Raw genomic sequence first — 11,509 nt, 5'->3', positions numbered from 1 at the left:
GCTCTCTCTCAAATAAAAATTTTTTAAAAATCTATTTTTTATCCATGCAGAATTTTTCCCCAAGGAAATATGAGCAAAGTTTTATAAAATACAAATCTGTTGAAAGTAGGTAGGGGAAAGAGATATTCATTATCTTATTTTAAACACAAAATAATGAAAACTACAAAAAGGGGCACCTGGGTGGTTCAGTTGGTTGAGCATCTGACTTTGGCTCAGGTCATGATCTCACGGTTATGTGTCCAACTTTGGCTCAGGTCACGAATCTCAAAGTCTGTGAGCTCCAGCCCCGCGTCGGGCTCTGTGCTGATGGCTCGGAGCCTGGAACCTACTTTGGATTCTGTGTCTCCCTCTCTCTCTGCCCCCCCACCCCCCAGCTTGTTCTCTCTCAAAAAATCAGTAAACATTTAAAAAATAAATAAAGTAAGCCTTGGGAAATCCAAGAGTTTTCAAAAAAAAAAAAAAAGTTCTAAGAAGGTTCTACAAGTTATTCATACGCTGTTCCAAAATGTAAGCAAGGCAGAGTGTAGCTTATACTCAGCACCTGAAGAATGAGTTACTTTTTCTGAAATAACTATTACTTAGACACTAGACAACTGACACTTAAGAATATTCATGCATTCTGGGGCACCAGGGTGGCTCAGTCAGTTGAGCGGCCAACTTTGGCTCAGGTCTTGATCTCAGGAGTTGGAGCCCCACAGCGGGCTTGCTGCTGTACAGAGCCCACTTCAGATCCTCTGCTCTGTCCCCCACCCCCCCCCCCCGCCCCTCTCCCACTCATGCTCTCTCTCTCTCAAAAAATAAACACTAAAAAAAAAAATACTCATATTCTGGTCTCTCCCACCATTCACTTCTTTACCTAACTGGTTGACAGTGCAACAGTAGGGTGGGTCAAAAGATTTTTCCCTGAAGGGCAAGTTTGGGGGATTTTTGTTGTTGGATGTGTGTGGTTGGCAAGCTGACACAAGTTAGATACGTGGTCTCTCTCTCTCTTGTTCCATGAACTTGTTTACTGATGAAAAACATTTAAAAGCTGACCTCAGGGGCGCCTGGGTGGCGCAGTCGGTTAAGCGTCCGACTTCAGCCATGTCACGATCTCGCGGTCCGTGAGTTCGAGCCCCGCGTCAGGCTCTGGGCTGATGGCTCGGAGCCTGGAGCCTGTTTCCGATTCTGTGTCTCCCTCTCTCTCTGCCCCTCCCCCGTTCATGCTCTGTCTCTCTCTGTCCCAAAAATAAATTAAAAAACGTTGAAAAACAAAAATTTAAAAAAAAAAATAAAAAAAAATAAAAGCTGACCTCATTTGGGGCGCCTGGGTAGCTCGGTCGGTTGAGCGTTTGGCTTCAGCTCAGGTCATGATCTCACAGTTTGTGAGTTTGAGCCCCGCTTCGGGCTCTGTGCTGACGGCTCAGAGCCTGGAGCCTGTTTCGGATTCTGTGTCTCCTTCTCTCTCTGTTCCTCCCCCGCTTGTGCTCTGACTCTCTCTCTCTCTCTCTCTCTCTCTCTCTCTCTCAAAAATAAATAAACATTAAAAAAAAAGTTGACCTCATTTGACTCACTTCATCTAATTAACATTTTTGTCTTTCTATTCTGTCAACATCCACTGTGTCACTCATGGAGGAAAAAGAGGTCAAGGCTGCTAAGCATTAATGATTTCTTTCATTAAATGACACCTACTTATTACTGGGAGCACTGCGAGTTAGTACCCCATTTGCAGCTGGAGTCTGAAAAAAAATCATCTCTGGAATCTCTGAAGAAAAACTATAAATAAGTGGGTCCCAGACTCAGGTATCATAAACATTGATGTAATTAAATCGACCATACTTCTCACATACAAGGAAAAACACAGAACTCAATGGTAGGCAATTTGACCATTAAATGACGTATCTAAATAATCAGAAATTTTATATTTTCCCTAAACCATCACCAAAATAAGAGATCTGTTCTCAATATTACATAGATGTACTAAGAAGAGAGAAAAGCATAAAAAGTAATTTGAAATCCATTGTATTTGGTTTTAAAGTCAGAGGGAACATAAGCAACAACATCCAATAAGTGAAAAAGAATATTATCAAATATTATATGAAGGAAAGAATCCCACTTTGGTGGAGGAAACATTTCTTATATAAGTTCAGTAAATATTCAAAGATTCATCTAATCATTATTTACTTATATTTATACATTTATATGACACATACATTTTCAATATTCCAAACCAACGTCACACCCATCCTATTTGCCGAGAAACTAAATTCCGCATGTTTCTTACGCTAATGCAAACTTTTTATCCTGATCCTTAAATCAGATCAAAAACTATGAGAAAATACCAGAAATCTGATTTCTTCCCTGCTTAGCTTAAAAAGGAAGACTAAATCAAAAAACAAAGAGTAGCATCGTCCTTAATCTTTATATCGTCAGCGAGAAACTTTCAGAATTTGCGATCTTCAGATTGAAGCGATCAAGTGGAAAGTCTGACTCGCAGCCGTGACGGAACGTATGTTCTTTCATGGGTCCCATGATTTCTGTATAGTGGTTGGTGTTCAACGGTTACCCGGGAATCAAGAGCCCCCAACATACTTCCTTCCATCGGCCTGCCCACTGTCAGAAGAGGGGGCATAAGAGTCAGGAGCCAACGCAACTGGCACGTTCCCAGTCTGTGGGTCACCACCACACCAGCCCAAACCCTTCCAATGCCCGCGGTATAGACACACATCTACTCCCTTCCCTTGGGTGGTCTTCGGATTTTGCGGGAAATGCAAAGTCATTTCATGCTAATACTTGGTGATTCGGCAAATATGTAGTGAGGGCCCACGCTGCTCCAGGTGCTGAGAATACGACGGTGGGACAAGCTGCAGAAGAATTCAAGGGGTGTCCCCAAGCACCCCTGCATCTTCGCTGCTGTCTCCCAGCTGTGTTGACATCATATGCACTTACCTTCGTGAAGAGAAGAGACATTCAATAAGGAACGAAACGAACGTGCAGTTACAAATTGGATTAAGGGCCTTGAAGAAAATAAACGAGGTGCAGTTGGGAATGCAGGGGGATGGTATCAGAGGAGGCATGAAGGCGGTGACGTGTGCTGAGCCCTAAAGACAAGCAAACAGCAGTGGGAAGGGTGTGGACAGGTGATACTGGTTGAGAGAACAACAGTCTATTAAGAACCTAGAACACAGTAGCACTCAATACAACTCTAAAGAAAAGAGGCAAACTATTAGAAAATCTTCATAATTGATGGGAGAACCGAAATTAGAGTCGTTTCTCTAGCCACGCTTAGATCTAAAGTATTCTCTTAAAAAATATTAGGTGCATTTGGAATAGTGATCTTTCTCTACCACATTCTAAACATAGCTTCACTCAGGTAATTACAGACGGCAGAACGGAGCAGGCATTGCGATTCTGGAATGTAGGGGGGAATCTGATCCCTTTGCTGATTGCCTGATGAATGTGAGTCATAAATGAACTTTGCCTTTAAAGGCAGGAGAAGGGAAATTCCGGGGACACCATGGCTACATGATATAAAAAGTATATTTGTGTGTGTGTGTGTGTGTGTGTGTGTGTGTGCGCCTGTGTGTCTGTGTGTGTTTGTGGGTGTTTCTGCATATGAGTGTTTATTTAAAAAAAGAATGGCAAGCAACAAGGAAAATCAAAACAGTTGAATCACTGGGGCAGCAGGATTCTGGGTAATTTTTATTTAAATTTTGAATTCCATGTTACAGTACTTTTTTCAGCAATAAGTAGGATATTTGGGGGGGGGAGGGGCAAAGGGAGAGGAAAAGAGAATCTTAAGCAGGCTCCATGCCCAGCGCAAGGAGGGGCTCGATCTCACAACCGTGAGGTCATGACCTGAGTGGAAATCAAGAGTGGGATGCTTAACCGACTGAGCCACCCAGGCGCCCCAGGGAGCCAACTATTTTGTGAGTCTTTTCATTATAGAAGCTCTAAAGGCCAGATACTTAGATACTCGCCCTTCCAGAACCCTGGCAACAAGAATACAGGCATGAGACCCAAGGCCAATCAGATACTTTCTTTGAAGATCTGAATCTTAAGGAACACAGAGATGCTGGAATAGTTCAAAGTTCATTCCGGCACGTGTAGTGGTGGCCTCTGGTATCTCGTGACCACAGATGGTGCCAGAGGTGACGATGCCAGGGGCAGCGCCTTCCGCCCAGCAGTGACCGCATCTTGATCAGGCCATTCGTGTTGTGGATTCCCATTGTTCCTGTCCACTGTCCAAACTCCATACTCCAGCCTTGCCTCTAAGAACTACTCCATATCTCCCTGAGAAATCCCTTCTCTAAGTTAGAAGGAGTTGATGTCTTTATTTGAAACCACGGTCGATACTTGAACAACATGGGGGTTAGGAGCACTGACTCCCATGCAGTCAAAAATCTGTATAAAACTCTGACTCCCCCAAAACTACTAACAGCCTACTGTGGTCAGAGGCCTTACCAATAGTATAAACAGTCAATTAACACATATTTTGTATTTGTATTATATACTGTACTCTTATAATAAAATCATACAATAAATATATATGTGTGTGTGTATACATACGCTTAAAATCCACGTATAAATGGACCTGAGCAGTTCAAATCTGTGCTGTTCAAGGGTCAACTGTACAAACTCCAAGTGGTACAAAGTTAGAATGTATCTTCTGGATCATCCAGTACAAATTTACCGTGATTCATAATATAAATTCAGGTAACTGGGATGATACCTCTCAGCACTTTTGTATCGACCAGCTTAGGCTCAGCCATGCTGTGGTAAAAAAGATGACCTCCCCCACCCCCACCAACTCTCAGGGGCTTATTCTAGGTCATGCTCCCTCTGGACCCAAGCTGATGAACCTGAGCTAAAGGAGAAGCCCCTGTCAGATACAGATACCAGATACTGCTGGCTCTTCAAGCTTCTGCCTGGAAGTGACAGGCATCATTTCCACCCATGTGTCCTTGGCCAAAGCAAGTCGCGAATTAGGATATACAATCCTTCTAAAGGGAGGGACGGGATGCTGCAAGTCACGTGGCAAATCTGATGTCAGTAGTATGGTATTCTAGAACTGTCTCCCTGGGAAGGTCATCAAATACTTGAGCAATAACACAGTCTAACACGGCTCTTATGACTCAGGGCTTTGTGTGATCGATTTGGTAAGTTTCAAATGCCATAACATGAATGAAATAGATTTATTTCAAATAATTTTTTTTTTTTTTTGGATATTGGGTTTGAAACGCTAACAATAGTCACATTTGATCCACTTTATTAAAGTTAGATGCGGTCCTTCCAAAGTGTGGGGTGGCATATGTAGAACAGAAATACATATGAATGATTGAAATTCCACTCTAAGTAAAAACCTATTTCACAACATTGAATTAAGCCATCTACCACACCCGGAGTTAATCTTGGGGCTTTGAGGGATACAAACATCACTAAGATGGGCACAGGAATTTAATGGGCAGTTAGAGGAGGGGAAAAAAAAACATGCCCCCAAATAACATGAAGCAGTGAGAAAATAGAGGAGAGATAGGTTGGAGAGAATTCACAAGTGCGAAATCTCTCAGTCTAGAGATACAATGGAATTGTGTGAGGAACAGACTGCCTTATAGCAAGCCACATAATTCTTTTTTTGGGAAGTCATAGATTGCAAATGCACAATAATTTTATACCGCACGGTATGTGTGTTTGGAAGAAGGCATGCAGGGGAGAAAAAACCGATCCAACATGTGGCTAGGAATTCCTAACTTTGCTCCTTACTAAACAATGGCTACAAGTCTTTACTAAAGACAATGGTTGTAGTGATGAAATCAGACTGAACTCAACTTGGCCAATGACAGTAAGTAACTAGGGGAAAATATCATTTCCCTTTTCTTAAAGAAAAAAAAAAATCTTGTGACCTTTATCTTGTAGATAAGTGGGGTTTTTTTTTTGTCTTTCAAAATGTCAAGTTTTTTTTTTAAATGTTTATTTATTTCTGAGATAGAGACAAAGCATGAGTTGGGGAAGGGCAGAGAGAGAGGGGGAGACACAGAATCCGAAGCAGGCTCCAAGCCGTCAGCACAGAGCCCGACGCAGGTCTCGAACTCACAAACTGCGAGATTATGACCTGAGCCGAAGTGGGTCACCCAACCGACTGAGCCACCCAGGCACCCTCAAAATGTCAAGTTTTAACATGTGATTACCAAAAATTACTGACATAAAAATGTGGAGAAGTGCAATTATGACAGATGTAAATGTTAATTTATTTATGTAAATTCAGTTAAAGCTGCACTTTAAATAAAGGCCAGTTCAGTTCCTTTGGTTAGTAAAATATGGTTTGCTTCTTGAGTTAAAAAACAAAACAAAACAAAAAAACCCCTCAAAATGCACATGTGAAACAAGTCAGACACAAAGTCACATATTACATGATTCCACTGATAGGAAATGTCCAGGGTAGGCAAATCCATAGAGACAAAAAGTAGATGAGTGGTTCCCAGGGGCTCGGCAGAGGGCAGAATGGGAAGTGATTGCTAATGGGTTTAAGGTGTTTTTCGGGGGCGGTGATGGAAATGTTCTGGAATTAGATGATGGTGATGGTGGTACAATTTTGTGACTATACTAGAAACGAGTGAAAAAAACCTCGTAAGTGGCAAATAGTGTTCATGTAATGTGATTTGGGGATGATTATTTTCAAAGAGGCACTTTCAGAATTACTGACATATATCTAGCCAAGCACATTCTGTAATACAGACAAAAAATCAACAGCAACAAAATCACCAAACGACTTTTTCTTTTTTTATTTTAGAGAGAGAGAGCGCGCGCATGTGAGCAGGGGAGAGGGGCAGAGCGAGAGGGGCAGAGGCAGAGAGAGAGAATCATAAGTGGGCTCCATGCTGGGCACAGAGCATGACGCGGGGTTGATCCCACCACCCTGGGATCACGACCTGAGCCGAAATCAAGAGTTGGACGCTCAACCCACTGAGCCACCCAGGCGCCCCACAACTCTTTCAACTATGTTCCTTACCTAAGATTTGCAGGGTCTTCTGGGAACTAAAATGATGAACATACAGAACTTTTTTTTTATCTCCTTTTCCTTTTTTATTTCTGATGACAGTGCTATTGAACACTAAAATGGAAAACAACGTACAAAGAAGGCAACCGGACAATTATCTATTATCTACGGTGGCAGAGAACATAATACAGTCAGATTCTAGATGTTTATAACAGCTTCACTGAGGTGTAATTTACATACAGCAAAATTCACTCATCTTAAGTACACAGTTCAATGATTTTTAGAGCGTCTGGGCAGAGTTTTCCAGAGTTGTGCAGCCATCACCGCAAACCAACTTTAAAATATTTTAAAGACCCCCATTAGCAGTCACTCCCCAGGCCAACCCCCAGCCCCCGGCCACTACGCATCTACCTCTGTCCTTACGGATTTGCCTATTCTGGGCATTTCATGTAACTGAAGTCACAGAAAATGCGGTCTTTTATGACTGGCTTCTTGCCCTTAGTAAATGTATGTTTTTAATGGACAGACCATCATTTGTCTGTCCATTCACCGGTTGATGAACAGCTGGGTTGTTACACTTTTTGCCTATCGTGAATGATGCGGCTGTGAACTCTCCCATACAAGTCTTTGTGGGGGCTTACGTTTTCATTTCTCTTGCGTAGGTACCAAGGTGTGAAATTACTGGGTTGTATAGTAAAATTGCATTTAACTTCTCGAGAAACTGCCAAACTGTTTTCCAAAGTGGCTGCACCATTTTCCATCCCCACCATCAAAGCACAGATTTCCGATCTCTACATCCTCGCCAACCCTCGTTATTTTCCAGTTTTTTGATTAGAGCCACCATGGCGGGCACAAAGTGGTGTCTCATGGCCGTCTTAATTGGCATTTTCCCACGACTAATGATGTTAAACATCTTTTCATGTGCTTATTGGACATGACTGTATCTCCTTTGATCTTCTTTGCTGGAATGTCTATTTAAATCTTTTGCCCATTTTTATTTTTATTTACTTATTTATTTTATTTATTTTTTGTTAAAAAAATTTTTTTTAAGTGTTTATTTATTTTTGAGAGAGACAAAGACAGAACGCGAGTGGGTTGGGGCAGAGAGAGAGGGAGGCACAGAATCCGAAGCGGGCTCCAGGCTCCGAGCTGTCAGCACAGAGCCTGATGCGGGGCTCGAACTCACGAGCTGTGAGATCATGACCTGAGCCTGAGTCGGACGCTCAAACGATTGAGCCACCCAAGGGCCCCACTTTTGCCCATTTTAAAAAATTTGTTTGTTTGTTTATTTATTTATTTATTTTTAGAGAGAGTGTGAGTGAAGGAGAGGGGAGGAGGGAGACAGAGAATTTATTTTTTTAGGTTTATTTATTTGAGAAAGAGAGAGGGAGAGGGAGAGAGAGAACATACATATGCACAAGTGGGAGAAGAACAGGGGCTGGGTGGGGGTGGGGGGTGGGGAGAGAATCCCAAGCAGGCTCCATACTGTCAGGGTGAACCTGATGCGGGGCTCGATCCCACAACCCTGGGATCATGACCTGAGCCCAAACCAAGAGTTGGACGCTCAACCACCCAGACGCCCCAAATCTTCTGCCAGTTTTTAAGTTGGCCTTCTTATTCTTTGGAATAGAGCCAAGAGGATTTGCTGATTGATTGGAAGCTTAATACGAGAGAAAGAAAGGAGTCGATCATCCCTGCCTGGTTTCTAGCTTAAGTTATGCAAGTGTGGAGTTGCTATTAAGTGGAGAAGTCGTGTTGGAGAGAAGGTCAGAAGCTTGAGTTTAGGGGCGCCCGTGTGGCTCGGTCGGTTGAGCGTCCGACTCTCGGTTTCAGCTCAGGTCGTGATCTCATGGTCTCTGTATCTCTCAAAAACAAATACATAAACTTAAAGAAAGATAGACAAAGTCTGAGACGCTTTAGACATCCAAGTAGGGTTCTCAAGGAGGCTGTTAGATTTGGGGGCCTGGAATTCAGAGGAGAGACACAAGCTGAACCATAAAGAGGGGGAGTCATTCGCACATAGACGGTACGGAATGAATGTAGATACAGAAGGTGTCCGATTAGGAAACTCTGGACACTCCAAAGTTAAGAGGTTAGGAAAGTCGCGAGGAACCAACAAACAACATTGAGACAGAGTGGCCGCAACCCACTGCCAGCCACGTGACAAGCGTGCCCGAGAAGGAAGCGAGCGTGTCGAGTGGGGCTGAGAGTTGTCCCCTGCATGTAGCAGTGTGGACGGTGGAGGTGGTTCGTGGCCAAGATGAGAGTTGAGAGACCCGTGTTAGCTAGAAACTCGGGCATCTCATCCCCAAGCAGAAGCCGGAAGGCGGAGTTCCCAGGCCCACTTGCTGCGGTCAGGAGAGCGTGCGCAGACGGTAACACGCTTTGTGAGGAGTCACCGAGGGCTTGGCGACAACGTACATTCCGATCCAACGGGTCTAAGCGGTTTGGTACTCGCTCCCAGGTCTGGCTGCCCAGGGCCTCACTGCGAGGCGGCGGGAGTGGCGCGCTGAATTCATCTGCCGTTTCTTCTCTGAGTGCAGATCTAACCGGGCACGCGAATGGCACTGCTCTAAGATTTTCTGTGTTCTAGGGGCTTGATGTCACTGACACAGTGCAGCTCAGGTCTGTGGCCTGACAAGCGGGGAAGAAACGCAAGGAGCCATGACGGTGGGTGGAAACTTTAGCCCTGTTTGTTTCGTGAAAGCGGGAGGGGCCTTCTACGCACAAATGCAAAGGCTGGGGCCCAGCCAACTGCCTGGACAGAGGCCTCTCTCTCTCTCTCTCTCTCTCTCTCTCAGTGCAAACTGGCAGGGGAGCCTCCCGCAAGGCCCCTTTGAGGAAGACTGCCATTATTTCTCCATTACACGCGGGAATATACTAAAGGTTCACAATGACTCGCTGAGATAAATATCCAAGAGAGGTCCTATGTCTCATTCCCTCCCTCAGTTCGTTTGATTTTTTTCCAACAGCTTTATTTACTGAGATCTCAGTCACAGACCACACAGTTCGCCCGTGTCAAGTGCATAATTCGATGGTGCTTAGCATATTCGCAGTCGTGAACCATCACCACCGCCAATTTCTGAACATCCTCATAGTCCTGGAAAGAAACCCCCAGGCCCTTTAGCCACCGGCTGGTTTTGAAATGATATTGAAATCCACTAACATGCCTGGAAACTTTCTGCTCAGCAACTTGTGAGATGTCACAAAGCTGGGGGGAGGGGGGAATACATCTGTTGCATGAAAACAGAGCTGTAGAGATGGAAGTCCTCGGTGTGAGACGACACGACAGGCGAGACCCCCCCGGTGGACTCACAGATGCCAACACACAAGCCACTTAAACCTGGGGGTTCTCTCCGGTCAGATGTGGGTGACCACCCCCTTCAGCTGGCCCGACAGACACGCGCTTGGGTCCCCTGCCATGGGCCAGAGCCAAGTGGAGCAGGGCTTGCGTGGACAAGTTCTGGCTATGCTGTGGTTGGGGACAGCTCTCGGTGCACTAGGCGGACCCGGCCGGAGGACCCCACCGGGCAAACTTGGAAACGTCTTAATTGTTTCCATCCACAAGGGTGAATTTAGCAAATTAGGATGCCATTTTGATGATTTCAAAGCAGCAGCTGGGGAGCTCTCTCGATGTTTGTTACACTTTTTGAAAATGAACACCGTCTAAAAATAGTCAAGTGTTTGAATGGGCAATATTTTCTTTAATAATTAGATCTGTAACTTTCCCATGGCCGTTTTAGATTTTGTAAAAAATATGTGTCATCACAAAGATCATATGACTTCACTCATATGAGTCCTTTAAGAGACAAAACAGATGAACATAAGGGAAGGGAAGCAAAAATAACATAAAAACAGGGAGGGGGACAAAACAGAAGAGACTCTTAAATATGGAGAACAAACTGAGGGTTCCTGGAGGGGGTGTGGGAGGGGCGATGGGCTAACTGGGTAAGGGGCACTATAAGGAATCTACTCCTGAAATCATTGTTGCACCATATGCTAAGTAACTTGGATGTAAATTTTTTAAAAATGAATAGATAAAAGTAAATAAAAAATAAATGTTAAAAATCTTAAAAAAATGTGTCATCATTTGAAAAAGATTAATGACTCCTATTTGTACCTTGTTTATATTTTAAAAGAAAGCAAGAATATGTCCAACAAATTTAATTCTTTTTTTAAAAAATTGTCCTGCAGGATGCTTGCAATAATTTAACAAAGGATAGAAAACAGCTTGGTTACTTTGTCATAATTGACTGTTATCTTTGTTATATAGTTTCCCTATGTCACACAGAGAATGAAGATATTAACGCCACTATATTTTAGAGGAAATGATATTTGAAGCTGCATTTATACACTTATAGTCTTCAAATTAAAAAAATATATATATAAACATATCAATGTCCCTTTCAAATCTCCATGTTTTTCTGGGTTCTTTTTTAAATGTTTATTTATTTTTGAGAGAGAAAGAGAATGCGTGTGCACGAGTGGGGAAGGGGCAGAGAGAGAGGGAGACACAGAATCCGAAGCAGGCTC

Source organism: Panthera tigris, chromosome X (assembly GCF_018350195.1).
Source record: "Panthera tigris isolate Pti1 chromosome X, P.tigris_Pti1_mat1.1, whole genome shotgun sequence".
Lineage (NCBI taxonomy): Eukaryota > Metazoa > Chordata > Mammalia > Carnivora > Felidae > Panthera > Panthera tigris.
This window is presented reverse-complemented; position numbering follows the sequence as displayed.